This window comes from Saccopteryx bilineata, chromosome 8 (genome assembly GCF_036850765.1).
Source record: "Saccopteryx bilineata isolate mSacBil1 chromosome 8, mSacBil1_pri_phased_curated, whole genome shotgun sequence".
Classification (NCBI taxonomy): Eukaryota; Metazoa; Chordata; class Mammalia; order Chiroptera; family Emballonuridae; genus Saccopteryx; species Saccopteryx bilineata.
Genome location: NC_089497.1, coordinates 72,609,598 through 72,635,665, shown reverse-complemented (window position 1 = coordinate 72,635,665; position 26,068 = coordinate 72,609,598). Strand labels below are relative to the sequence as shown.

Below are 26,068 nucleotides of genomic sequence, written 5' to 3'. Positions count from 1 at the left end.
TGAGCCCTCTGCTACTTGGCAGGTAGAAAAATCACAGGGAATTAAAACAAGTGAATATTTTTTGGCTTGTTCTTCTTCTTTTTTTGCTGGTAAAGCAAAGGGAGACCTTACCAGCATGAATTTATAGACTACCTAGCATGATGTTTGGCACGTGATCTTTGCCTAGTGAATTACCTCTCCATATAAATTTTAGCGTATAGTGGATCACTGAACAACTCAGGTTTGAACTGCATGGGTTCACTTATACAAGATTTTTTTCAGTAAATATCAGAAATGTGTTTTCCTTATGCTTTTCTTTTTATTTCTTTATTATTTATTTATTTTTGTGACAGAGACAGAGAGAAGGACAGATAAGGACAGACAGACAGACAGGAAGGGAGAGATGAGAAGCATCAATTCTTCATTGTGGCTCTTTAGTTGTTCATTGACTGCTTTCTCATATGGGCCTTGACCAAGGGGCTACAGCAGAGAGAGTGGCCTCTTTCTCAAGCCAGTGACATTGGGTTCAAGCCAGCGACCTTGAGGTTCAAGCCAGTGACCTTTGGGCTCAAGCCAACGACCCTGTGCTCAAGCCAGTGAGCCTGCTCTCAAGCTGGTGAGCCCATGCTCAAACCAGATGAGGCGCGCTCAAACCTGATGAACCCTTGCTCAATTTGGCAACCTTGGGGTTTCGAACCTGGGTCCTCTGTGTCCCAATCTGATGCTCTATCTACTGCACCACCACCTGGTCAACCCTTATGCATTTCTTAGTATCATTTTTTTTCTTCTCTAACTTTCTGTATTGTCAGAATATACCATACAATACAGATAACCTATAAAATATGTGTTAATCAAATTTATGATATTGGTAAGACTTCTGGTCAACAGTAGGCTATTAGTTAAGTTTTTAAAGAATCAAAAATTATCCATGGATTTTCAACTACATGGGGGTCAGCAGCCTTAGGCCCTGAGTTGTAATCTTGTTTATATCTACCAAAAATCTCACTGGGACTTTGATAAGAATTGTGTTAGCCCCTATGTCAATTTGAGGAGAAGCAACGTCTTTACTATATTGATTCTTTTTAACTCATCAGTATGGTATGTTTATAACATCTTTGATTTGTTTTATCAGTGTTTTTTAATTTTTATATACAAATTTTATTTATATTTTGTTAGATGGACACCTAGGTATTCCTTTTCTTTTGGAATGCTTGTAAATTATATTATATTTTTAATTTTGGTGTTTTTCTATTGCTAGTTTAAAGAAATATGATTTTTGTAGTTGATCTTATATCCTGTGATCTTGCTGAGCTCTTATTAGCAGTAGGTGAGCTTTTGGGGGGACAGACTTAGGATTTTCTATGTAGGAAACCATGTTATTTTCAAATAATAGAGGCTTTACCTTTTTTCCCCCCAGTCTCTAAGCATTTTATTTACTTTTTTTAACTTTCTGTACTGGCTAAAGTTTCTAGTGTATCTGGTGAGAGTGTATATCTTTCATTTGTTTAATGTCTTAGAAAAAGAACATTGAAGTTTACTGTATTAAGGTATGATGTTTCCTGTAGGTTCTTCGTAGATTTTTTTTTTATCAGGTTGAGGAAGCTTCCCTTTAATTCTATTTTTCTAAAAGTTTTACTCAAGAATGGTTGTTAATTTTGTCAAATTATGTTTCTACATCTAATGATATGATCTTATGATATTTTTTTTCTTAGGCTGTTAATACGGTAAATTACATTAATTGATTTTTTAAAATATTGAACCAGTCTTGCAGGGCTAAAATAATTGGTCATGTGTAGAATACTTTTTATATATTTATTTTTATTTGCTAATAGTTGAAGTTTTTTATGTCTATATTTACGAGGTATATGGTCTGTAGGGTTTTTTGTTTGTTTGATTTTGTCTAGTTTTGGTATCAGGGTAATTTTGAATATATTTTTATTTTTATTCAGTTCAATGTATATTTTAAATTTCCCCTGAGACTTTCACTTTGATTCATGGATTAGTTAGAAGTATCTTGTATATTTTCTGAGTGTTTGGAGATTTTCTTGTCATAGTTCTGTTATTGATACGTAGTTTGATTTTATTTTGGTTGAAAAACATACTTCGTATGGTTTCAAGTCTTTAAAATATGTGGATGGATTTTTTTAAAGCTTGGGATATATTCTATCTTATTATATGTTCCATGACGATATAAAAAATATTTATTCTGTTGTTGGGTTCAGTGTTCTACAAATGATGATTAGATACAGTCGGCTAATGGTGTTGTTGAGGTCTTCGGTATCATCTCTGACTTTCAGTTGTTGAGAGGGGGTGTTGAAGTCTGCAACTGTAATTGCATATTTGTCTATTTCACTTTTCGGTTCTATCAGTTGTGCTTCACATGTTTTGCAGCACTGTTGTTTGGTGTAGGATTGCTGTCTCTTCTTGGTGGTTGTGTTGGGGGGACCTCTCTATAATCTCACAAAGATGAAATTCTAGGCTCCCTACTTGACTTCTGTTGACCTGCGTGGAGATGAGGCTATAGTTTTTTTTCCATGGTATGTGGCTGGAGTGGAATAATTACTGTCTAAAAGATTTTGTTTTGCTAAGCTGTCCTTTTCCTGGTTCTTTGGCTAAGGTTTTGCTGGTGATGTTTTGTCTGTACCCATTGACATTTCTGGGTTGCCAGCTTCTATATCGCCAAGTCTGAAATATATAAAGAAAAAAAAACCCCAGGGAATTCACCCTTGTATTTTCCTTTGGGTCTCCAAGTTCCTGGAATTCTCTCTTCACTTTTCAGAGTCTTTTTAGGTTTCTTTTATACACAACATCCAGAGTTTTTATTGTACTTAGTAGAAATAAAAGAAGAAAGTATGTCTATTTTATCTTTCCAGGACTGGAAAATATTTTTTAAAAGATTTGAGATAGATATTCATGTTTTCCAAAGATAATAATTTAATATAAATGGTGAAAATAATAATATAGAAAGGTGATACAAAAAGCTTCTTGAGTTGGTGAGAAAAAATGAGATTCAGAGGACAAGAAGAGTTGCTTCTCTTCTAGCATCAGGACACTTCTTCCATTGACACAAAGGGAAGATAGATAGGTATGTATATATATATTTATATATATTTCCCCCTCAGTTCAAGTTTAATAGCAACTACAAAAGATAAAAGGTGTGCCCCACTACTGTTCATCTCAGTTGGCCTGCCCCATAAGTTCAAACCATTTCCTCCAAAGAAAGAAAGGCTGGCCTCCTCAGACTTGCAAGAAAGTCCTGTCTATCGCATACCACATCTGGGTTAAGTCTAAGATCTTGTGTTTTAAGCATGACAATATTAAAAGAGAGGTTTTGTTCTCATAGCTGCACACTGCTGCCAGACCTTTTAATGGCCCAGTGCTCACTTCTGCTAGAGAAATATTCTTTTCTTACTTCTGCCTAGAGAAATATTCTTTGCTCTTTTGGACATCAGGGTTGATGGTATCACTGCCAGGTTCCCAACCAGCTAGACGCACTTCCTCATGTTTGTCATTGAACTAGAAAGCCTGAACTAGTCTCGGAGTCTCATCCACAGAGTAGCCAACAAGAAGGTCATTTATGGTGATCTAGCAAAAGATACCTTTATTATCGATGATAAAGAAGCCCCTGAATGATATGCCTTCATCACACTTTAAGACTCCATAGTCTTGAGCAAAGGTGCACTTGGGGCTTGACACCAAGGGAATGCTCATGGGTCCCAGTCCTCCTGGTTTCTTAGGTTTGTTGATCCATGCCAGGTGACAGAAATGAGAATCCACAGAAACACCAATCACTTGGCAGTTGAGTTTCTTAAATTCTTCTGCCCTATCACTGAAAGCAATGATCTCCATGCGACACCAAAGGTAAAGCTGTGAGGGTAAAAAAAGAACATCACATTTTTCCTCTGTGATCAGACAGGCTGACATCTTTAAACTGACCATCTGGCATAACAGCTGTAACTTTGAAGCTGGGGGCAGGATACCTGATTTTAGCATTTCCTATCAGCAGGTCTGAGACAGAAATACTAAGACCAGTCAGGAAGATTCAGGAAGCATGCCAAGATAAATAGGTATATTGCAGACAGATCTAAAAGTCAGGGTTGAGTAAATGAGGGAATTCTACACTAGACAAGAGGTATTTAATAGAGATTTCTGAGATGATGGAATCATCATCTATAACTACATTGTCTGGTATGGTAGCCACTGGACACATGCAGTTACTTAGCACTTATAATGTAGCTTGTACAATGGAGGAACTGAAATTTTAATTAATTTAAACCTAAATAGTCACATTTAGCTAGTGGCTACCATATTAGACAGCACAGCTCTAAATGAGTGGTGAGGCTAATTCTTCGGCTAAGAGTAAAACTGGAAGCAGAGAGTTCAGGGAAAAGTTAGATATTTGAAAATAGATGACATATAAAAGAGTTCTCTTGATTTGTAGTCATGACTGGTCAGCACATTTATGTGATTTTCTCCAGCAGAATTTGGTTGCAGGAAAATCCTATCATAAAAACATTATGACACCAAAGCTGGAAATCCCTTAAAAAGACAAACTTCACAACCCTCTAGCCTTTGGTTGATGAAACAGATGGCTATGAAAAATAATAACTAAAGTTCCTGGCCCGAGGGATCATGACAACTACCTAGTATAACCATGTCCTTTGGCATTTTGTTCCCTCAAGATTATACTATTTTCCTAATTCATCTGCCCATTCTTGACACCTTCTATCTGAACAACTAAAGACCACAAGCAAATGCTTTAGTATTCTCTGAAATCAGACCTGCTCTGAGACCCAGACTGATCTCAACAAAGAATGTGATTCCCAATATTACTCATGTATAAAATGTAAACAGATACTTGCTTTCCTTCATGTTAAACCATTTTCCTGCCTGAACTGTGGCAGCGCAGTAGATGGAGTGTTGACCTGGGATGCTGAGGTCGCCAGTTCAAAATCCTGGGCTGGCCCTGTCAAGGCACATGCAAGAAGTAAGCAATGAACAACTAAAGTGAAGCATCTATGAGTTAATACTTCTTGCCCCTCCCCCCATAAATCAATAAATAAAATCTTTTAAAAATTTTTGTTCCTTTGGCTTTTTATGTGCCTATGCAGACAGAGTTTTGCTACTTTAACAGGGTGAATGGAAAAACTGTAAGTAGTTGAATATACAGGAAAGCAATGCCTAGGGAGTGGCAAGCACAATTCTTCAACTGCTTCTTCATAGTTTCTAAAACGTACGCAAGATAATTGATTGTGCTCTTTTAATTCCCTGAACATTTGGACATTGAGTCTTATATTATGACCTGGTCTTGTGGTGAGCATGTTGCAGAGGCAATGGTGCCCATACCTGCCGTACCACCGTGGGTCATCTGGAGAGAACCTTTTGTGCATGAGAAAGGAGCACAAGGGTGTACCTCCTCTGTTCTTGTCTCCATGTCTAAAGTTAATTATTTGAGCAATTTTCTGTGTTCTATTATAGACAGATTATTAGTTCTTAATAAAAAGGGAGAAAAGAGAAATAAATGAACATTTATTGAGTTTCCACCATATGACCAGTACTATCATATGAATCATTTATTTATTCAACAGGTAGTGTATACTATACTATACATACTTTGATTAAATGAATGGAGGACACACAGATGATGACAATGACAATGAGCTTAAAAGAAGCTATTCGTGTGCCAAGAGAGACAGATAACATCCAAGGAGAAATAGCAGAAAAGGTAATACCATAATAAAGCTTAACAACCCTGGGAGGTAAGTATTTTTATTTCCATTTTACAGAATCAGAGACTGTGGACATGGGAGGGTAAGTAATTAATTTTTGGTCACAGAGTTCGAACAAGGATTTCAACTCATACCGAATCATACCCAAAACACCTCCCATTAGAAAAAAAAAGACAACCCTATCAGAAAATACATTTTAAAATTTATTTCAAATAGGCTTAGTATGTAAGATATAATCAACATATATCATTGCATTTATTTTTTTCTTATGCCTTAACCACTAGCAAGAAAACTGATCAGCTTTGACTCAATTAAATTTTAAAAGGCCCAAGAGTTGGAGTCATGTAAAATGACCAGCAGTATGGGGTCAGACAGGAAGTCACTGAAATTTACTCCTGGCTTCTGGACATTCTAGCCACGTGAACATGGACTTGCCATGTAATGTGTTCTGAACCTGAGACCCCATATCTCTAAGGTAAAGGTAAATAACATCTCCCCTGGATGAGGATTGCACAGGGTATGTATGGGAATGTAGCGAACACATGAAACGTTGGATGACTTTGAATCAAGGAATTTTATTATTCTGGCTATTCCCCACATTTTGACTTGATTTTATTTGGTTTATTTACTTGCTAAAAAAAAAAATAGTCAAGAGGATGGGCAGAGGCATGATGCAGTGGGGTGGGGAAAGGAATGAGGAGCATTCACGTTGGAAAGGGGAATATGCATTTGTAATCCCTAGCACTAAAGTGGTTTTTTGTTGTTGTTTGTTTGTTTTACAGAGATGGAGAGAGAATCAGAGAGAGAGAGACACTTAGGGACAGACAGACAGGAACAGAGAGAGACGAGAAGTATCAATCATTAGTTTCTTGTTGCAACACCTTAGTTGTTCATTGATTGCTTTCTCATATGTACCTTGACTGTGGGGCTACAGTAGACCAAGTAACCCCTTGCTCGAGCCAGCAACCTTGGGTCCAAGCTGGTGAGCTTTGCTCAAACCACAAGAACCCGCGCTCAAGCTGGTGACCTTTGGGTATCGAATCTGGGTCTTCCGCATCTCAGTCCGATGCTCTATCTACTGTGCCACCACCTGGTCAGGTCATAACGCTAAAATTTTAACTTGAGGATTGCTAGGTGGACTCTAATGGTGGAGCTCCATGGTGCTTCACAGCATGGCACCTGGGAATGACTTCCCAAGCATTTACAGACTTAACAAATTAAAATCACTGTTATCTCCAATGTCATTTCTAAGCAGCATATCCTACGTAGTCATATGAGGCCTTTATGCTTGGAACCACTAGATGAGTTACAAGTTGACTTAAATTGACACAAGGCAATTTTGGTTGAACCAATTGACCTGGTAAAATGTAAATTTATTCTAACAGTGGCGCTGTTTGTTCATTTCACTTTGGGGGGCCCAGATGCAGTGGGGGCTCCTGCACTGTCTAATGACATCTCTGGGTGCTGCTCCCAAATCAGTGTGTTCCCAAATGATAAAGCAGCACTAGACAGTGCTGAATGGCTGACCCTAGGAAGCCATTGTGAATAACTGCCTTCAGAAAGTGATTGCTTCTCAAGGATGCTAAGCCACAGCTGAGACACTTTTGGGGGGCTGCTCACAGATATTTAGTAACTCGAGAACACAAAGGTCTTCACAAAGCCTTAGAGAAGGCCACCAATCTGCTCAAATCCAGTCATTTGGGCCCAGATTAGCATTGCCTTGAGTAGAAAAGCACTGACTTCACACTTTCTCCATCCTGGCACAGGATGATTTGTGTGGCAGAAAATCTGCAACCATAGCAATGCCCTGTGTGGGACCTGACCTCTCCATCCCAGCTGACTATGGAGGAAAGCCAAAGAGGGCAGAAGGGGTGTTGGTGCATTTATTTGCATTTGCCATTTTTATTTGCCTCAAGGACATTAGACTACAGGCCTCCTTAAGCATGAACTGTTTGTTAAAGTCTGGTGTTGGCTTTTGTGGACTGGTCTAGCCAAGAGTTGTTTTAGCCCAAATGGGGAGATGGGGGTGGGGCTAGGGTGGGGTGAGACATCTGCAGAGCCCAACAACCGTTACCAAGGCCTACCCAGGCTCTGCCTCTACCTGCCAAACAGTAAACAAAGCCCCTGGGAGAACTCGGGGGAGCTGAACACCTTGGTCAAACACTAAGCAAACCACCACCAGGTGTGCTTGCAGAACAGACTCTCCATCAGCGTCCTGTCATGCAGAAAATGTTTATCCAATTTGTCAAGATAATCTTTCCTCAAATAAGCCTTGGGCCTACTCCTTGGAACAGCCTGAATTTAGTCGGTATAATGTAACTCTATTTTTTTCACCCATTTTTGTTTAATCGCTGTGTCAACTTTTGACTGGCTTTAAGCAAACTGAAAGTAATTATATCATCCTTAAGTGAGTAATCTTTTGACTGGGTTAGCTGATTTGTGAGTTACTCTGAAATTCTTCTAAACTGTGCAGTCCTTTTCCAAACACATTTTCTTAGATGTTTCACAAAGTTCGGCTCATTGATGACCCACGGATGTGTTTATTCTGTCACGTTTTGTGGCTACGTTATGACTATATTACGACATTTGAAAAGAAGCTGGGTGTAGAAATTTGAGAGAGGGGGAAAGGTAACTTCATCCACTGATTTAGGTATTTCTTGGAAATCTTACAGTCATTGTAAATAACTCGCAGTGTCAAGCATGAAGAACGGTTGATTAGTGCTTTGAATCATGGTGTAATAGGAAAGGCTGGGCTTGAGGTACTTAAAAACATTTACTTCTTTCATTTCATTATATCATGTTTTTGCTATTTGAAACCCTGTATGATATTGTTTTATTAAAAAAAAACACAGAAACACTCAAGGTTACCACATATTTCTTAGTTCTACTCATTGACACATTCCCACAGAACTCATACATTTAAAAATAGAAAGCTTAGCCATCTGGCTATCTGATGATTTTTATTTTTGTTCTCTTTGTATCCACAAACTCTGTTACTTTAGAAATTCCCTGTGTTCTGCCCTATATATAATTGTGTATATATACACACATACTTTCTCATTTAAATTTAGCCATTATCAAGCTGAGTTTTTTTACCGACCACAGTAGCACTTAGGCAGGAACACTAACCTGTTTAAGCTATGCATTAGAAAAATCTGCATTAGGTCTTGACTCTGACAATTGTTACCCAAAGTCTAGAGGATGCCAAATCAAAGGCATTTTTATTAATATGTACCCACCCATGTTTACTCAGAGGTTTCATTAATAGGAATATGCTCCTTACCTTGGCTTTGATGGAAAAGATGGAACCACAGGACCAGAGAGAACTTTAAAGCTCATTTAATCATCCTCTTCTTTTTATACCAGAGAAAACTGTGGTCTAGAAATGGGCAGAGATCTGTTTAAGATCACTTAGCTAAACAGTAGCAGAAGTCCCTTTAGAACCCAGATCTCCTGAGGCTTTTTTAATGCTCTATGTATTCTCATAAAATTAGACAAGAACTATTAAAGATATTTTTATGATGTTCACAAATGTATATTTTCATTACATTCATTATATAGTTATCATTTTTGTTATTTATAGAATTGTGTTTATAAGCAAAATTTAAGTGCATCACTGTGCTTTGATAGTCAAAGAAAAGATTTCTTCACCCCTCATGTGCCATGACCCTTCAACCTATTGCATGTGTGAGTGAGATGGTTAAAAAGGCAGATTCCTCAAGAGAATGAGAAGACATGCTACAGACTGAGAGACAATATTTGCAAAAGGACTGTAATCCAAAATATACAAGAACTCTTATTTTTTGAGAGAGATAGAAAGAGAGGATGGGAGAGGAAAGAGAGAGTAAGACAGAGAGAAGCATCAACTCATTGTTCCATGTAGTTGTGCACCCACTGACTGCTTCTCATATGTGCCCTAATGGGGGCTCAAGCAGGTGACCTTGGGGTCCAGCCGGCACTCTCGGGATCAAAGCAGTGAATCTGGGGTGGAACCAGTGCCCTTACCTTAGTGCTCCTGGATGATGCATTATTCATAGTGTTACTAGCCAAAGCTATACAAGAACTATTAAAACTTAGCAATAAAAAATGAACAACCCAATTAAAAAATGGCAAAAATCCTAGATAGCCTGACCTGTGGTGGCGCAGTGGATAAAGTGTCAGCCTGGAAATGCTGAGGTCACCGGTTCGAAACCCTGGGCTTGCTTGGTCAAGGCACATATGAGAGTTGATGCTTCCAGCACCTCCCCCTTGTCTCTCTCTCTCCTCTCTCTCTCTCTCTCTCTCCCTCTCCCTCTCTCTTCTCTAAAATGAATAAATAAAATAAAAATTAAAAAAAAATTCTAGATAGACATCTCACAAAAGAAAATAAACAAATGGTGAGTAAGCATATAAAAAAATGTTTATCACCATATGTCATTAGGGCAGTGATTCTCAAAGTGTGTGCCAGGGCACACTGGTGTGCCCTAGAAGATTTCCAGGTGTGCCCTATGGTATTCCAGAGAAATATGTGTCTGTTGGGGACAAAAAACCAACAGGATTTTTGGAGTTTAGATTTTTGGGGGACAGAGGTGTGGGGAATTGGCTGTAAGCTGACAGTCTGCCCAAACCCCCACCTCATTTGCCTGATTAGGTTGCAATAGGCTGTTAAGTTGTGGTGCTGGATTGTTTGCACTACCCCCCAAGTTCCCCAGAAAAACTGGAGGCAAGTTTCTTCTATCCTTTGTTTGGTATAAAGTTAAGATGCTATGTATGATGGGGGTTTTCTGCACTCAACACAATTAAGAGTAAAAAGAGAGGAATTCTTCAATGTATTGATGAGGAAATGAGAGTTTACCTTTCAAATATATGCCCAAGCATTGAAGAAATTGCTAAGACACATCAGGCTCATGTTTCTCATAAACACAAGAATGAAAAAACTTAACACATTTGCACCAGGACCTGCTGAATTTACTAAATCTTACTAAGAATGTATCTATCTCTGTATAAAAAAATAACTTTTTGTGGGTTTTTAAATTTTTAATCCCTCTTTTTTATGAATTCTATAAAGCATAACTCAAAAAATATAACCTAAAAATGTTTTTTAATGTCAGAATAAATTTAATTTTGTCAGATTTATTTCATTTAATTACCAGAAAAGTACGCTTGGACTTTATATATTTTTTCTTTAATATTTGACTTAATTATAATAACATATTTCTCAGAAATTTATATCGTATGCCCACAATTATTTGTAGGATTTTAAAAGTGCCCAGACTTCCAAAAGTTTGAGGACCACTGTATTAGGAAGTTGCAAATTAAAACAAGATATCTCTGTATACATATGAGAATGGCCAAAATTTACAAGAGTAACAACACTAAATTCTGGCAAGGATGTGGAGCAACAGGAACACTTACTCACTGCTAATAGGGATGCAAAATGGTACGACTACTTTGGAAGACAGTTTGGCGATTTTTTACAAACTAGACATGCTCTTACCATATGATTTAGCAAGTATGCTCCTTTGTATTCACCCAAGTGAATTGAAAACTTATGTCCACACAAAACCTACACATGGATGTTTAGAGTAGCTTTATTTACCAATGCCAAAACCTGGAAGCAACCAAGATGTTCTTAAGCAGGTAAATGGGTAAAGAAATTGTTTGACATCCACATGATGGATTATTGGATTATTAGTACTAAAAAGAAACAAGCTATCAAAAGCCACAAAAAGAAATGGAGGAATCTTGACTGCATGTTTCCATTAAAGTAAAAACAAATAAATAAATAAAAAGCCAGCATACTGCATGATTCCAAGTATAGTATATGGCATTCTGGAAAAGGCACAATTATGGAAACAGTAAAAAGATCAGTGATTACCAAGATGGGGGGAGGGAGGAGGAACTGGCAGAGCACAGAGGATTTCTAAGGCAGTGGAACCATTCTCACCACTCCACCCCTTCACCTTTCCACCCCCATTTCCAACCCACCCTTTTATCCCTTTCAATCCCCCCTATGCTGATTAAGCTACTCTGATGTGAGGCCCTGGAATCTGCATATTCAGCAATTCAGCAGAGGGACAGGAAACTGCATTTTCGGAATTCCTGGTCTCTATCTTCAAGCCTGCTGAGGACCCGGCTCATCTAAAAGGAGACAGACTATTCAGCCTGGAGACAATGCTTGCTTTCAATATGCATTTGCTAACTCACAACCTCCTGAAGCAACCTACTGCTTGAGAGTTCTTATTCTGCAGTCAAGGTAGTTAAACCAGAGGTCAAACTGTTCTAAAAGGGGCACGTTAGGCAGGACCACAGTGTGGTCACCCTACCGGCTGGAGGTGAGGACTTGTGGGAGAAGGAGGGGGGTGATTGGAGCTTTTCCACCAACCGGACTATTCAGCTGGCCCTGGTTGGATGCACCAGCTTCTGGCCTTTGCTTTCCTGTCCTGTGATAAGAGAACAAAGCCTCCAGTTGAGGAATTGCCTGCTGGGATTGAGTGAGAGAGCAAAGGATTCCTCAGAGTTTGGTCCTAATCAGAGGCTGAGAGAACCTCTCAGCTGCAGGCAAGGTCAAGCCAAACAGGAAATTGTACATCAGCTGTAAAATTTGTGATTTCTTAGCATTTCTTGGCATTTCTGAGTAATTTTTTGGAATATCATTGCTTGCTCTGTGCAGAACACTCTTCCAGGTGGTGGGGATACAATATATTGGAGAGCAAAGTCTTTGCCCTGATTGAGTTTATATTCTGTCTGTAAGTGCTAACATGTATGCAGTGCCTACTCTGTGTTCTAAGCACTTTACATGTATTAATTCATTTAACCCTTACAGCGCTACAAGTCGGGTGGTGTGGTAGTCCTGTTTACAGATGGAGAACCTGATGCACAGAGAGGTTGAGAAATTTGTGCAAGGTCCCAGGAATCCTGATCCGTGGTTGAGTTCCCCCACAGGCATTACTTTCTTTTGGGTCCATAGGCCCAGAGTCCTTATTAAATGATTTATAAGGAGGAAAAGGGGACTAACAGTGGTCAAATGCAGGCCATATGCCGGGGACTTTCTACTAGTGACCTTATTTAATTCTCATAGCAACCTAGGAGAAAAGTTGCAGAGCTGGCGAGAGGTGGAGTTCTGATTCCACGTCTGTAAAATGCTGGGAAAATGAGTGTGCTTGACCTAACGAAAACTTTCCACCCCTCCTAGAGGGAAAGGGCGAACACATAACTAGTGTCCCTAATTCAGACTTCACTGATGGCATTTAGAGATATGTGAATGACTTTAAATTGTACTAAAGTAAGTATGATGGGGAGCGGGATCTCTATGTGGTATTCAAGTGTCTCCTTATGGACTGGTATGGTTGCCAGGGAGAATAAAATTCATCAGCCTACAGTTGAGATATTGGACAAGCACCCCTACCAGGTGACCAAAACAGACTTCACCTATGAGGAAGGACGTACCCCGTGAAGGACACAGCATCCCTTACATCAGGGGTCCCCAAACTACAGCCCGCAGGCCACATGTGGCTCCCTGAGGCCATTTATCCGGCCCCCACCGCACTTCTGGAAGGGGCACCTATTTCATTGGTGGTCAGTGAGAGGAGCATAGTTCCCATTGAAATACTGGTCAGTTTCTTGATTTAAATTTACTTGTTCTTTATTTTAAATATTGTATTCCCGTTTTGTTTTTTTACTTAAAAATAAGATATGTGCAGTGTGCATAGGGATTTGTTCATAGTTTTTTTTATACTCCGGCCCTCCAACGGTCTGAGGGACAGAGAACTGGCCCCCTGTGTAAAAAGTTTGAGGTCCCCTGCCCTACATAGTCTGCCAGCACAAAATGCAAATCCTTAATCTAATCACAAAGAAACCTGAGACAAACACGAAATGAGCATTCTATTTAATAATAATAATAATAATAAGATGAGGTAACCTTTATCTTTTAAAAATGTCAATATCAAAATAAGACAAAGGAAGTTTGTAGACATATTCCAGACTAAAGAGGTTAAGAGACATGACACTAAATATAACACCTGACTCTAGACTGGATAGGGTACTGGAGAGAAAAAATGCTGTACAAGATAAGATTAGAACAATTGTCAAAATTGGAATTGAAATGGTGGATTAGATAAAAATACACAAATTTATGATGTTGATAATTATACTGTGATTACATAAGGAAGTATCCTTATTTTTAGGAGCAGACACTGAAGTATTTAGAGGTAAACGGTTTTGATTATGTAACTAACCCTCAAATTGTTCAGGAAGGCCCTGGCTGGTTGGCTCAGCGGTATAGTGTCCGCCTAGCATGTGGAAGTCCCGGGTTCAATTCCCGGCCAAGGTACACAGGAGAAGCGCCCAACTGCTTCTCCACCCTTCCCCCCTCTCCTTTTTCTCTGTCTCTCTCTTCCCCTCTCACAGTCAAGGCTCCATTGGAGCAAAGTTGGCCAGGCAACTGAGGATGGCTCCATGGCCTCTGCCTCAGGTGCTAGAATGGCTCCAATTGCAACAGAGCAACAGCCCAGATGGACAGAGCATCACCCTCTGGTGGAGGTGGGTGGATCCCAATCAGGTGTGTGCAGGAGTCTGTCTCTCTGTCTCCCTGCCTCTTACTTCAGAAAAATACCAAAAAACTGTTACAGAAAATAATTATATACATAATTAAGAAACACACACTAGGACAGAATGAGAATGATTAAGCTAAAGGGATCAAATGATAAAACAGATGGTGGCCCTGGCTGGTTAGCTCAGTTGGTTGGAGCATCATCCCAGTACACCAAGGTTCCAGGTCCCATCCCTGGGGGCACAAACCAAACCAGTGAGTGCAAGGCAGGTGGAACAGAGAATCAATGTTCTCTCTCGTTCTCCTTTCCTCTCTCTCTAAAACTCAATAAATAAATTAAAATAAAAAGGCAAATGATGTTAATAGGTGAGTTTGGGTAAAGGATATGTGGATGTTTCTTATGCTATTTATGTTTTCAACTTTTGGAAGTTTGAAATTATTACCAAAGAAGAAGTTTAAAAATATACATAAATATTTGTCTGGATATATACATGAACATTTTTACAGGGAGATGGTTCATAGTTTTCTTAGTTTCTCATAAGAATCTGTGACACTAAAAAATGGCCCCGGCCCAGATATAGCATCTTAATTTATGCAGAGTAGTTTATCTTTCACTGGAAAGAAATTTGTCCCTTAAGAGGAAGAAATATGTTATTGTCAGCATGTGGATTCCAGTTTCCAATACTCAGATTTGCTTTTCACCTTAGCAACCCAGAGGTATAGAATAATTAGTCTGCAGTATCTGGTTGACCTCTACTGTTGGTTCATAGAACATTTATTGAGAACTTGCTATGTAGCATATATTATACCACAGATATACAAAAATAAAACTGATATAATTGTTAGTGATTCTTTGTTTTTTAAATGCATCCTCTAATTTTAGTTAGAAAGTGCTGATGTCCCCAAACAGGTGTGAACACTGTGATTACATAAGAAAATATCCTTGTTCTTAAGCTGAGAGATGCTAGGCTATACAAGAGGAGAGTGATCTGAGCTAGAATTTGCAGGATGAGGAGTTCTGCAAAAGTGGTATGTGTGTGTGTGTGTGTGTGTGTGTGTGTGTGTGTGTGTGTGTGTGTGTGTGTGTGTAGTGGGCAAAATGTGCAGATAGGTGATTCTGAGTCTGTGCTGTGCTGCTTTGGGAGGATTCTCTCTTTGAGTTGGGTACTTAGCATATGTTAGAACTTGGAGATGAGGTTGGTAACAAATAGCACTGAAGTTCTGGCTAAGGAATTTGGATTTAATTTCTTAAGAAATAAGATGACAATGGATTTTTAAGCTGGTAAGGGACGTGGAATGATGCTTTGGGAAGACTGACCTGTTATTGATGTGGAGGTGAGACTAGATGCGGGGAGAAATCAGAAAGAGGAATGAGGGCTTGACTCCACTGCTTCCCTCTGAGTGCCGAGGTCGCTGAAGTGCTGTCAGGATGCAGGAAGGCAGGCAGCCAAGGCTCCCAAGGAACACAGATTGAAGAACGCAGATTCCCACTAAGGTAGGATATGTAGAGGTGATGGCTCAGTAGACATCAAAACCCTTCTTCAGCCTGGACATCAAAGCAGGTGGGCTCCTGGGCAGAGAGGGGGGAGAAATCTGCTCCCAGAAAGCTCCCTCCTTCCCGACCACAGATCTGTGCCACCCCTGTGAGCATACCTGGCTGAGGACAGGGACATCTGTGTAGGAGTGCATGAAGGCAGTGCTAAGGCTTATAGCCTGCCCCAGGCACTGGGTGACAGTACAGCAGCCCTAGAGTAAGTCTCTGTTTGAAGGATTCTCAAGGCTGCGAAAATCTGAGGGCCCACAGAACCAATCTTTTCGGTGTTCAGCTGTCACTGCCCCCTATTATTCACGAACACTTCTGCATGACACACCTATAAGCTTGTTTCTTTGCCATGGAAATAAAAACACAGCACCGACCATCCAGGAGAAAGACAAATGCCCACTCACCTGATGCATCCGGGCCTTTTATTTCAAGCAGCGTTCAGTGAGTGTTGAACCTATACTCTCACTTAGTCTTCTGAGAGTAGAGCCGGGTGGGAATCGCTAGCATTTCCTGACGCTCAGACCCTGAGTAAGTTCCCATTTCTCTTACTGTGAAGGAAGGGCCCATCAGCTCACTCTGGGCCCTCCTGCCTCTGACCATAAAGAATTTCTTGAGTAAGAATTTTAGAAGTGAAACAGACATTGGAGGTCATCTACTTCAATTCTGTCCTTGTACAAATGATGAAATAAAGGTTCCTAAAAGTTGGGTGACTCTTCCAAGGTCATCTGGACAGGGCAGTGTGCAACCAGAATCCAGTTATGGCTCCATGTACAGGGTTAGCCAGGTGCAGACCCACAACAGTTTCTTAGGAATTCTTAGAGCCCCCCCCCCCCCGGAAGAGTCTATAAAGGGCTGCAGATTCTTGGGGATGATTTGTCAAGAAGTTGCCCCAGTGGGATTGGGGAGCTAATCAAAGCAGGATGCTCAGGTGTGAAGACATGGCTGGAATCTCCAAAAACCTTAAAGGAAATAGAAAGATCTGATATTTTACGAGACCCGAAACAGGTGTCTGGTTTGTCCTCGGGATCTTTCCAGATCAAGCCATAATGTATCCTGAAAGAGAAAAGTCATAAAGTTGTAAGCAGATCAGATAGTTGAGATTAGCTTTTTGTGATCTTGCAATATTTTCATTTATTCCCAAATCATATAACATGGAGCATTTTGAGCAGTCAGGAGAAAATCACATGCAAACAGTCTAAGTACTGATAAGAATCCTAAAAGTAAACAATAAATTCCGACTAATGGCTAAGTCACTAAGGTAAGATCCAGTCTAAATACACACCCTTAGTTAAATAGGGTTTCATTAGCTCAGGTTACAGTGGCTCAGGGAAAATTTTCCTTTATGCTTGTCAAGTAAAATTAATTATATATCATCCATCAATCATTCCTGCCACAGAAGTTCTATGGGAATATTGAGGATTTCACAGTGGCTTCCTCACTGGGCCCCTGCCCTCTCTCCTTACCCCCACCCCCAGCACTCTAGGGCATATTTTGGTGCCCATAGCTAAAAATTCCTGGGATTATCTGGGAAATCACAACTATGGTTTTTACTGATAACCTATAAAAGTTTCCTTTTACAAATTTTGACATTTGGTGTGTGCTTCAAGTTACTGGCAAATATTTGATTTTATAGAGCGTATCTCAGACTGCACAACAAATTAGATTCTTGTAAGTTTCTGAAAATAATTTTGTTTTAATTGGATAAATAATACAGATAATTAAAAAACATTTGAAGATAGAGGAAATAATTTAAAAAATAACTCATATCCATACCACCACATTAAACCATTGTTAAAATTTAATGTATTTTCTTTCATTTATTTTTTCTTCTTATTTCAAAAACAATGCATTGTAGTATAGAAAATATGGATTAAAAACCCCCATAAAATTGGCCATTAACTCATTTATTCTGACATAATCAAGCTTCCTAGTCTTTTTAACATTTGTGTTTTATTTTACTTAGATGTAATTATATTGCAATGTTGCTTTTCCACTTATCTAGTGAGAAAGTATGCATATAATTTAAACATGTATTTCTTATCAAAGAAATATCTGTAATGCTAAAGAAACAAATAGCACATAGTCATTTCATTGATAGTTTAGTAGTCTATAGCTAGTGGATGTTTAACAATTATTCTATTATAGAGAGATAATTTGATTTTATTGTCTTTAATGTTTAAGGTTCTTCCCCCCTCCATTCTTTTCCTTTTAGTATTTAATTCATCACACACTTAGTAAGCATATTTCTGGTCCAGGCACTAGGTTAGTATAAAAATGTATTTGTTCACTTTTAAAAATTACTGAGTATCAGTCTTGGTGGGATAGCTTGGTTGATTAGCGCATTGTCTCTATATGCAAAGGTTGTGAGTTCAATCCTTGGTCAGGACACATACAGGAACAAATCAATGTTTCTGTTTCTCTCCCCCTTGCTCTTCCTCTCTCTCTAAAATCAATAAATAAACTTTAAAAGATTATTAAGTATCTAATGTGTGCCAGACTGTGTTTTAGGTATTTAGAATACATCAATCACCAAACCAAACAAAAATCTCTGCCTTCTTGAAGTTTAAGTTCTGGTGGAGATGAGTAAGAGATAGTCCTTACTTAGGTCAAAATATAACATCTTTAGTAAATGAGGAGCAAAAATTAGAAATCCATTTTTAATCCTTATGAGAATCTACTCTATTAATGAATATCCACTCAAGGCAATTAGGACACAACAGTGAACAAGACATCCTCTCTCCTCAGTGGGTTTATAGTTCAGTGTTTCTAAGAGGGCAGTTGGGTTTCCTGGGAATTAGCACCCTAAAATGTACATAGTGATACTTGTCCTAATGTTCCATTGGATAAGTATAAAATCAAATAAAATGAATCTGCAGGTAATTTGAAAGCTTTAAAGTGAGATAACTGGTAAATACATAATCCCCCCACCCCAAATAAAAAATAACTAAAGTGAGATGCGTGGTGGAAGAGTTGGTGTTGGTGGTCTTAGCAGTGGAGATACTGGAACACATCTGAGAATAGGAGATAATAGTACTGTTAAGGGCCAGGTGGTCAAAATGCCAACTGGGGTGGGTTTTCTCAGTGCAGGAGATATTTTTGACCAGTGGGCAAAGACATGACCATATTAAGAATTTATCCTTTCCAGAAGTAAAGTTGTTGGATAAATAAAACCTTATGATTAAAAAAAAAAAGTGATGTTTTAAGAACACTTAACCTTTTACTGTACCATCCTACTAATTCTCACAAAAGCTATATGTTTTAAAAAATCTCTGCTCTCTCATTTTCCCTAATTCAATGGTTCTCAAACTTTTGTGAGTATCAGAAATCCCCAAAGAACTTGATAAACATGCCAGGGCCAGGTCTTATTCTCTGTGCTCTCTGTTAGCTCTCCAGATTAATCCAATACACACCAACATTGAAAATTAGTATCTTTCAAGTTTACTCAGAGTCGGACAGTTTTCAGAGCTGAAAAATACCTTGGAAAGCATGCTGTGGATTCCTTCACTTGACAAGACGGAGGACAGAGTTCAGCTATGTGAAGTGGTTTATTCAGGGTTCCTCAACCACCAGTGTCTGAGCCATCACCTGAACACAGGCCTGTTGACTAGATTGACCAATGTACTGCACCTGCCTTTCTGCTGTTTGGGGCCTCAAAGTGCAAGAGTGTCCATGTGACTGTGGAATGTTGGTGGCACACTGCCACCAGTTCTTGTGTTAGAAGCAAGTTTGATTTCCCAGAGAAAAACCACCCTTCAGAGAGTTTCTAGCACTGCCTTACCTAACCACAAAGTACTTACTGTGCCAGATAACAATGTATTCTATGTAGTGGCTCCCACGATAAGCTCTTAGAGAACTATAAAATTCCCAGCGGAACACTGGAGCCTTTCCAAATTAATCTTTGCAAACTAGGATGATCATTTCCTATCAAAAAGTGTTTCTTCATCCATAAAGGTCTTTTGCTTCTTTAGTCTCCTGCCTCTACCTCATTGTATGGCCAGGAGCTGCATCGTGGCCATTCACATGCAGGTTCGCATTGGATTTGGACAGACGGTAATGAAACAATGGAGCCAAGAACTGGTGGGCCATCATCTTTAATCCTAGCTTGCACCCAGTGGGCAAGAAATACACACACTGGGCTCCAAAACCCACTCATTCAGTGCTCACAAAGCTACTGACTTACCTGAGTTTCCTAGAATCAAAGGTTTCTAGCTCACTAACCTTATTCACCTCTGTTACCCATCTCCTTCCATCTCCCTGCACAAACTCTGCACAAACTCGCTTCTCACTCAGCACTCCACCATCTTGGCTGCTTCTCCTGGCCTCCTCACGTGGCCTTTCTCTTCTCTCTTTTCTCTGCTCTCCCCTCTAATGCTAATCTCAGGAACTGAGAGAGAGCAAGCTCCTGGTCTGCACCACTTTATAGTGTAGATTCAAAACCTTTAATCCAATATACAAACAGGAAGTCTGTGATACAAAGTCACTTATCTGAGGCATAATGGGATTCCTCATGAGAGTGTACCACCCCACATCAAAAAGTGTGGGAAAGGCTTAGATAAGGATCCTGCCTGCTTACAGCCTGTCCCCCAACACACATTAATATAATCACACCCATCCCAAGCAAGAAAGGCAATTAATATTATCACCTGGGCGACGGACTTCCACGTGGGCAGCGCCATCTTTAACAAAGTGAGCATAATATATTTTATCTGCCCAACACTCATCTTCTTTGGTTCATTCTGAGTCTGATGCCTGGGTTCTGACTAACAGCACCACCATTGGAATCTACGTACTGTATGTGATACAGCTGCAAGATGGCACCTATTAAAATGCTGTTTCTGTTTTTATTTTGCCTGGGGGACAAAAGGGGTAAGTTATAATGTATTTTTCTGTTTTGTGGGAATACGCAGTTGCTCTTATAAAAGTTTTGGCCTCCTGGAACCCCAGCAATAAGAATATTCCTGAAATGCCCACTGTGTGCCTGTTGGGCAGATAAAATGTATTATGCTCACTTTGTTAAAGACGGCGCTGCCCACATGGAGGCCGTTGCCCAGGTGATATTAATGTGTGTCTCTGTGGGCTGTGGGCAGGCAGAATCCTTGTAGCCTGGGGCTTGGTTTTGGGGTTAAGCCTTTCCCACCCTTTTTGATGTGGGGTGGTACAATCCCATCATGTCTCTGATAAGTGACTTTGTATTAGAGACTTCCCTATTTTGTATATTGGATTAAAGGTTTGGATTTCTACACTATAAAATAGGGGCAGAACAGGAGCTTGCTCTCGGTTCCTGAGATTATCATTAGAGAGGAGAGAGCAGAGAGCAGAGAAAGGCCACATGGAGGAGGCCTAGAGAAGCAGCCAAGATGGTGGAGTGTTGAGTGAGAGGCCAGTTAGTGCAGAGTTTGTGCAGGGAGAAGGAAGGAGATGAGGAACAGAGGTGAGTGAGTCTGGTGAGCTAGAAACCTTTGATTCTAGGAAACTCGGATAAGTCAGTAGCTTTGTGAGCACTGAATGTGAGTGGGTTTTGAAGCCCAGTGTGTGTTTTTACTTGCCCGCCGGGTGCAAGCTAGAATTAAAGATAATGGTCTGTCAGTTTTTGGTTCCGTTGTTTCTTTACCTACTGTCCGAATCCAATGCGAACCTGCATGGGCCCGATGGCTGTGATGGTGGTCGTGGTTTCTGGCTCTACAGTGCCCTTTCTCCTCTAAAATGAGTTGATTGGTCTCAGTTAAAAGTGATTGCTTAGTGAACAGGGTGTTAATACAGTATCTGGTGTTAGGAGGTAGAGGAGAAGGAGGCATTTTTCATCCACTTAGAGTGGTTTCAATATCAGTTCAAATAATGATGGATTCTTGAAGAGTTCTTTAAAGAAATTATCCCACAACTTTATTAGCACAGCTGTACAAACATGTGCGTGCAAGGATGTTAAACACAGTATTTTTGTAACAGCAATAAATAAATAAGTCAATGCATAAATAAATAATTGAGGGAAACCAATTATTTATGGATGTGAGATTTGATATGAAAAATAGGGTTTGCATATACCAGAATACTATACGGCATTAAACATGAGTAAAAGCTACATTGCTTGGTCATAAAAGAAGTGCAAAACAGCATGTATTGCTTATTTGTTTCTGTATGTGTGAGTTAATGTCACATATCTACCTCCTTCTCTATCTCTAGTCTAGCAGTCTAAAAGTTAGTCAGAAGTGATACATACCACATTGCTAACAAAGTGGTTATCTCTGCTGGCTGGGGTTATGGAAGATTTATTCTCCACAGTACTCTGTTTATATTTGTTTATTGCCTTGTAACTTGTAATCAGGTAGAAAAAAATACTACTTAAGCATATATTTTTCTTAAAGAGTAATTTCTTACATTAAAAAAACAAAACAAAACCATTTTTGCTGTTCAGGTTTTACACTCAGGCAATGCAACAAAAGTTTTATCTTTCTTCATCCTTCTCAGATGACAATTATATTAGAGCAGCCAGAATCTTGGGGAAGCCACAAACAGAGGAAGTCAGCCTGAGGGAGTAAGGGTTAATTGAATGCAAATAGATAGATTGATTAAGAGGAATATTTCCAAACAGAGATATCTGGTTCCAGGAAGAAGTTAATATGAATGGGAATGCAGATTTCTGGTGAGAGGTGATAAAGGTTTTGCACTTACTGCCTTGAGGGCAAAGAGCCTAGGGGTTGAGAACTGAATCACCTGCTCCTCAGCTTCCTGCCTCCAAGCTCTTCACCTTCCCATCTGCTAGTGTGAACTTGATCTGTTGGATTGGCTTGGCTTTTGTCAGATTCTCCTCACTGTGTCTCGTGTGTGTGCTCTACCCCCTCACCAAATAATAAACACACTGAAGGCAGGTCTAATCAATCACATTTAGACTTATACAATTATTTTTAAAGATTTTATTGAGTTGAGAGAGGAAAGGGAGGGAGAGAGAGAAACATCAGTACGCTGCTTCACCTATCTCAGCACCCTTGGTTGTTTCATGTATGTGCCCTGATGGGGATCAACCTTGACGTGTTGGGAGAACTACTTGTTAGGGTGACATATACAATTATTCAGTTCAGTTGGTTAGAGTGTGGTTCCCATATGCCAAGGTGGCAGGTTTGATCCCCAGTCAAAGCACATATAAGAATCAACCAATGAATGCATATATGAGTAAAATAACATTGGTATTTCTCTCTCCCTTCCTCACTATCAAAATCAATTTTAAAAAGTTATATTGCCAAGTACCTGGGACATTGTTTTTCCAGAATAGGTGTTTAGTAACTACTTAACCAGTTATGTCATTTCCTTGCTCAACTTTCCGTTTCTCCATTTCTTACCAAGAAAATGACAATTTCCTGGTATCAGGTTCCAACTAACTTCTAGTTTCATCTTGCTTTTTTTCCCTAAATGCAGCCTGCGCTTTGGAGAAATGTGACTATGAGCCAATCCTCAAATATAGTCAGGATCCTACCTCCAAACTAGAGACTGACTCATCATTGCCTTCAGAATAAAACCCAAATTTCCAACTCAATGCCTTTCCTTGAAGCTCAGCAGTGCTAACAAGAAAAATGTAGAAGAGTTCATCACTTGGCCTCCAGCTCCCCTACTGGGAACTTGACTTTGGGTAAATTACTCATCCTGGAAAATGGGAATAAGAATAATACCTACCTGTAGGTTGTTTAGGTGTAATTAGTTTAGCATAGTTTGGGGGCATGAGCCAAATGCTGGATATTGTTATTATTATTTGTTTAATGGTTTATGTTAATTATCTCTCTCCCTTCCACCACTCAAGGCATTTGAGTTTGCGGCCTTGACCCGGGAAGAATGAAACTGTGGCTATATGGGAGTAGGGATTAGGACAGAGTGACCTATAATGAAGCTTGTACTTCTTTAAAAATTAGGTTGGAATTAAAGAATGGAGGACTTTGAATATCTTGCTAAAGATTTTAAGTTTCTGGTATGGTTAATTAACTTTGAAGGGCAAAGATATATTTTATTTTTTAAATGTTATTCAGTTTTTTTAGAGAGAGAAGAGAGACAGAGAAAGAGAGAAGAGGAGGGGCAGAAAGCATCAACTCTCATATGTGCCTTGACCAGGCAAGCTCAGGGTTTCAAACTGGTGACCTCAGCATTCCCAGATCAACGCTCTATCCACTGAGCCACCACAGGTCAGGCCAGAGCAAAGCTATATTTTAAACTTTAGATAATTAGCTAACATCCCCAACCTATCAGGTATTTTTCTTCCATTTCTTCCCAATAAATGATAAATATGATAATAACTATTATGAATAATAGCCACCATTTATTAAAGTCGTAGTTTGTGCCATTCTCACATGAAATGCTTTACATTTCATTTATTCATTCACCTATTCACTTACTCATTCAACAAATACTTTGAGGCTTTTTGGGATCATGGTAAATGAGACTAATGAGGTCCCTCCATGGAGCTTTCTTTCTCATGGGGACTTGGACAATAGATAAGGAAGCATGTACATGTTATGAAAGACAGAATTTGTCACATGTGTCATTCTTGTTACTGTTATAGTCAGTATTGTTGCAGTAATATAAGGTTATAGTAATTAAATATATAGAAATATAGAAAAATATGGAAGATATATAGAAATAATTAGGATATAATATTAAAACAATTAAGGAAATTAAATAAAGTTATGCTATCTGGAGAGGAATTAATATAGTGTGTACAGATATGATAAACAGACTCTGCCTTTTACGCAGGACCCAGTGAGTGTGTGTGTGAAGTTATACATAGTTAAGAAGTGGCTTGATGTCATAACTCTGTGGGTTAACATAAACAAGAAGCTTCCCTAAGAACACCTTAAAAGTGGCTTGATGTGACATTTCAGTAGATTAACATAAAAAGGCCTCCCTTTGAGGAACTCCCAAAAAGATAGTTTGAGGTGATAATCCTGTAGATTGACACCTGTTAGAAGGCTTGGCCAGAAAAGGTACTAAAGCTGCAGGGCCCCCTGCTGCAGCAGTCGCCCAGACTCCAAGGTTGAACATGGACTATCACCACACTGCTCTGACCAAGAACAGCCAAGAGGAGCACACCAACAGGACCCCCTTAAGCTGTACTGTATCCAGGCACGCCAAAAGGATTTGTGAGTAATAAACTGCCTGTGGGATTCCTGCAACAAACTTGTGTGTTGGTCGTGTCTTTCCTCCGGTGGCAGTTGGTCTCGCTCGGCACTGATAAGTATTGTAGAATCCTCATAGCTGCCTCCAGTAGTCTCGAAAAGGCTACCAGCCCTGCTGATAAGCAGGAGTGTCCCACTGTGCAGGGAAATTGAATTGTAGACGCCTGATCAATGTAGAGCTCAGGCTCTGGAACAAGTATGGATTCTAACTCATTTTTCCACCTGGTTTCCCATGACATACTCACACGCACCACATCCTCCAGTTTTACTGAACTTCCCCCTGGACTTTTCTGTCTTTTTGCCTCTGCCCACATGTTTCCGCTAACAAAATATGCTACTGTACTGTGTGTTGTTGCTTTTTGAATGCCTTATGCATCCTTCACCTTACTGTAAACCAAAATTAATTTTAGACTGTAATAAAGAATAAGAATTATTTATTTAACCAAGAAGGAGTAGTAGCTAGGGAGACACAGATGCAGGTAATGATGTAAATTGTGTTCACTGAGACAAAAGGGGAGGTCACTTTTATGTAAATGAGGTATCCAAATGGTGCATTTCTGATTGGATGGGGCAAGTCTCAGTCCACTGGTGGACAGACAAAATCAGGGTTTCCCTGTAGTGGCGACTCCTATGATAGGAACAGCAAGGCATAGCATGGGTGGCTGAGAATTCAGTCTGAGGACTCTTGGTACACAGAGTATGTGAGAAGCCACTGTTGGCAATTGTCTGCTAGGCTTTTATTATTCATAAAATTTGAACCTTCTGCTGACCATGTTAGCAGATAAATTTCTTCTTGGGCTTATCAAATGAATCTTCTCAGGTTCTACAGTACATTTCTTTTTCTTTTCTTTTCTTCTTTCTTTTTTTTTTTAAAGTGTGTGTGTGTGTGTGTGTGTGTGTGTGTGTGTGTGTAGGGGAGATAGAGAGAGACTCCCACATGTGCCCTATCAGGGATCCATCTGGCAACCCCCATTTGGTGCCGATGCATGATCATTCTAGCTATCCTCAGTGAATGTGGGCTGATGATTTATCCACTGAGCAAACTGGCCAGGGCCTACAGTACATTTCAAATAGCACCTTCTCCAGAGCCTTTTCGGTCCTCCCAGTTGGGACCAGCTACTCCTTCCTCCATGCT

The 26,068-nt window shown here is 39.6% G+C and overlaps 1 pseudogene; it reads right to left on the bottom strand.

Moving 5' to 3' along the window:
• Positions 1-3,387: 3,387 nt before the first annotated feature.
• LOC136311706 (peroxiredoxin-1 pseudogene) lies at positions 3,388-25,247 on the bottom strand (annotated as a pseudogene).
• Between the last annotated feature and the right edge of the window lie 821 nt (positions 25,248-26,068).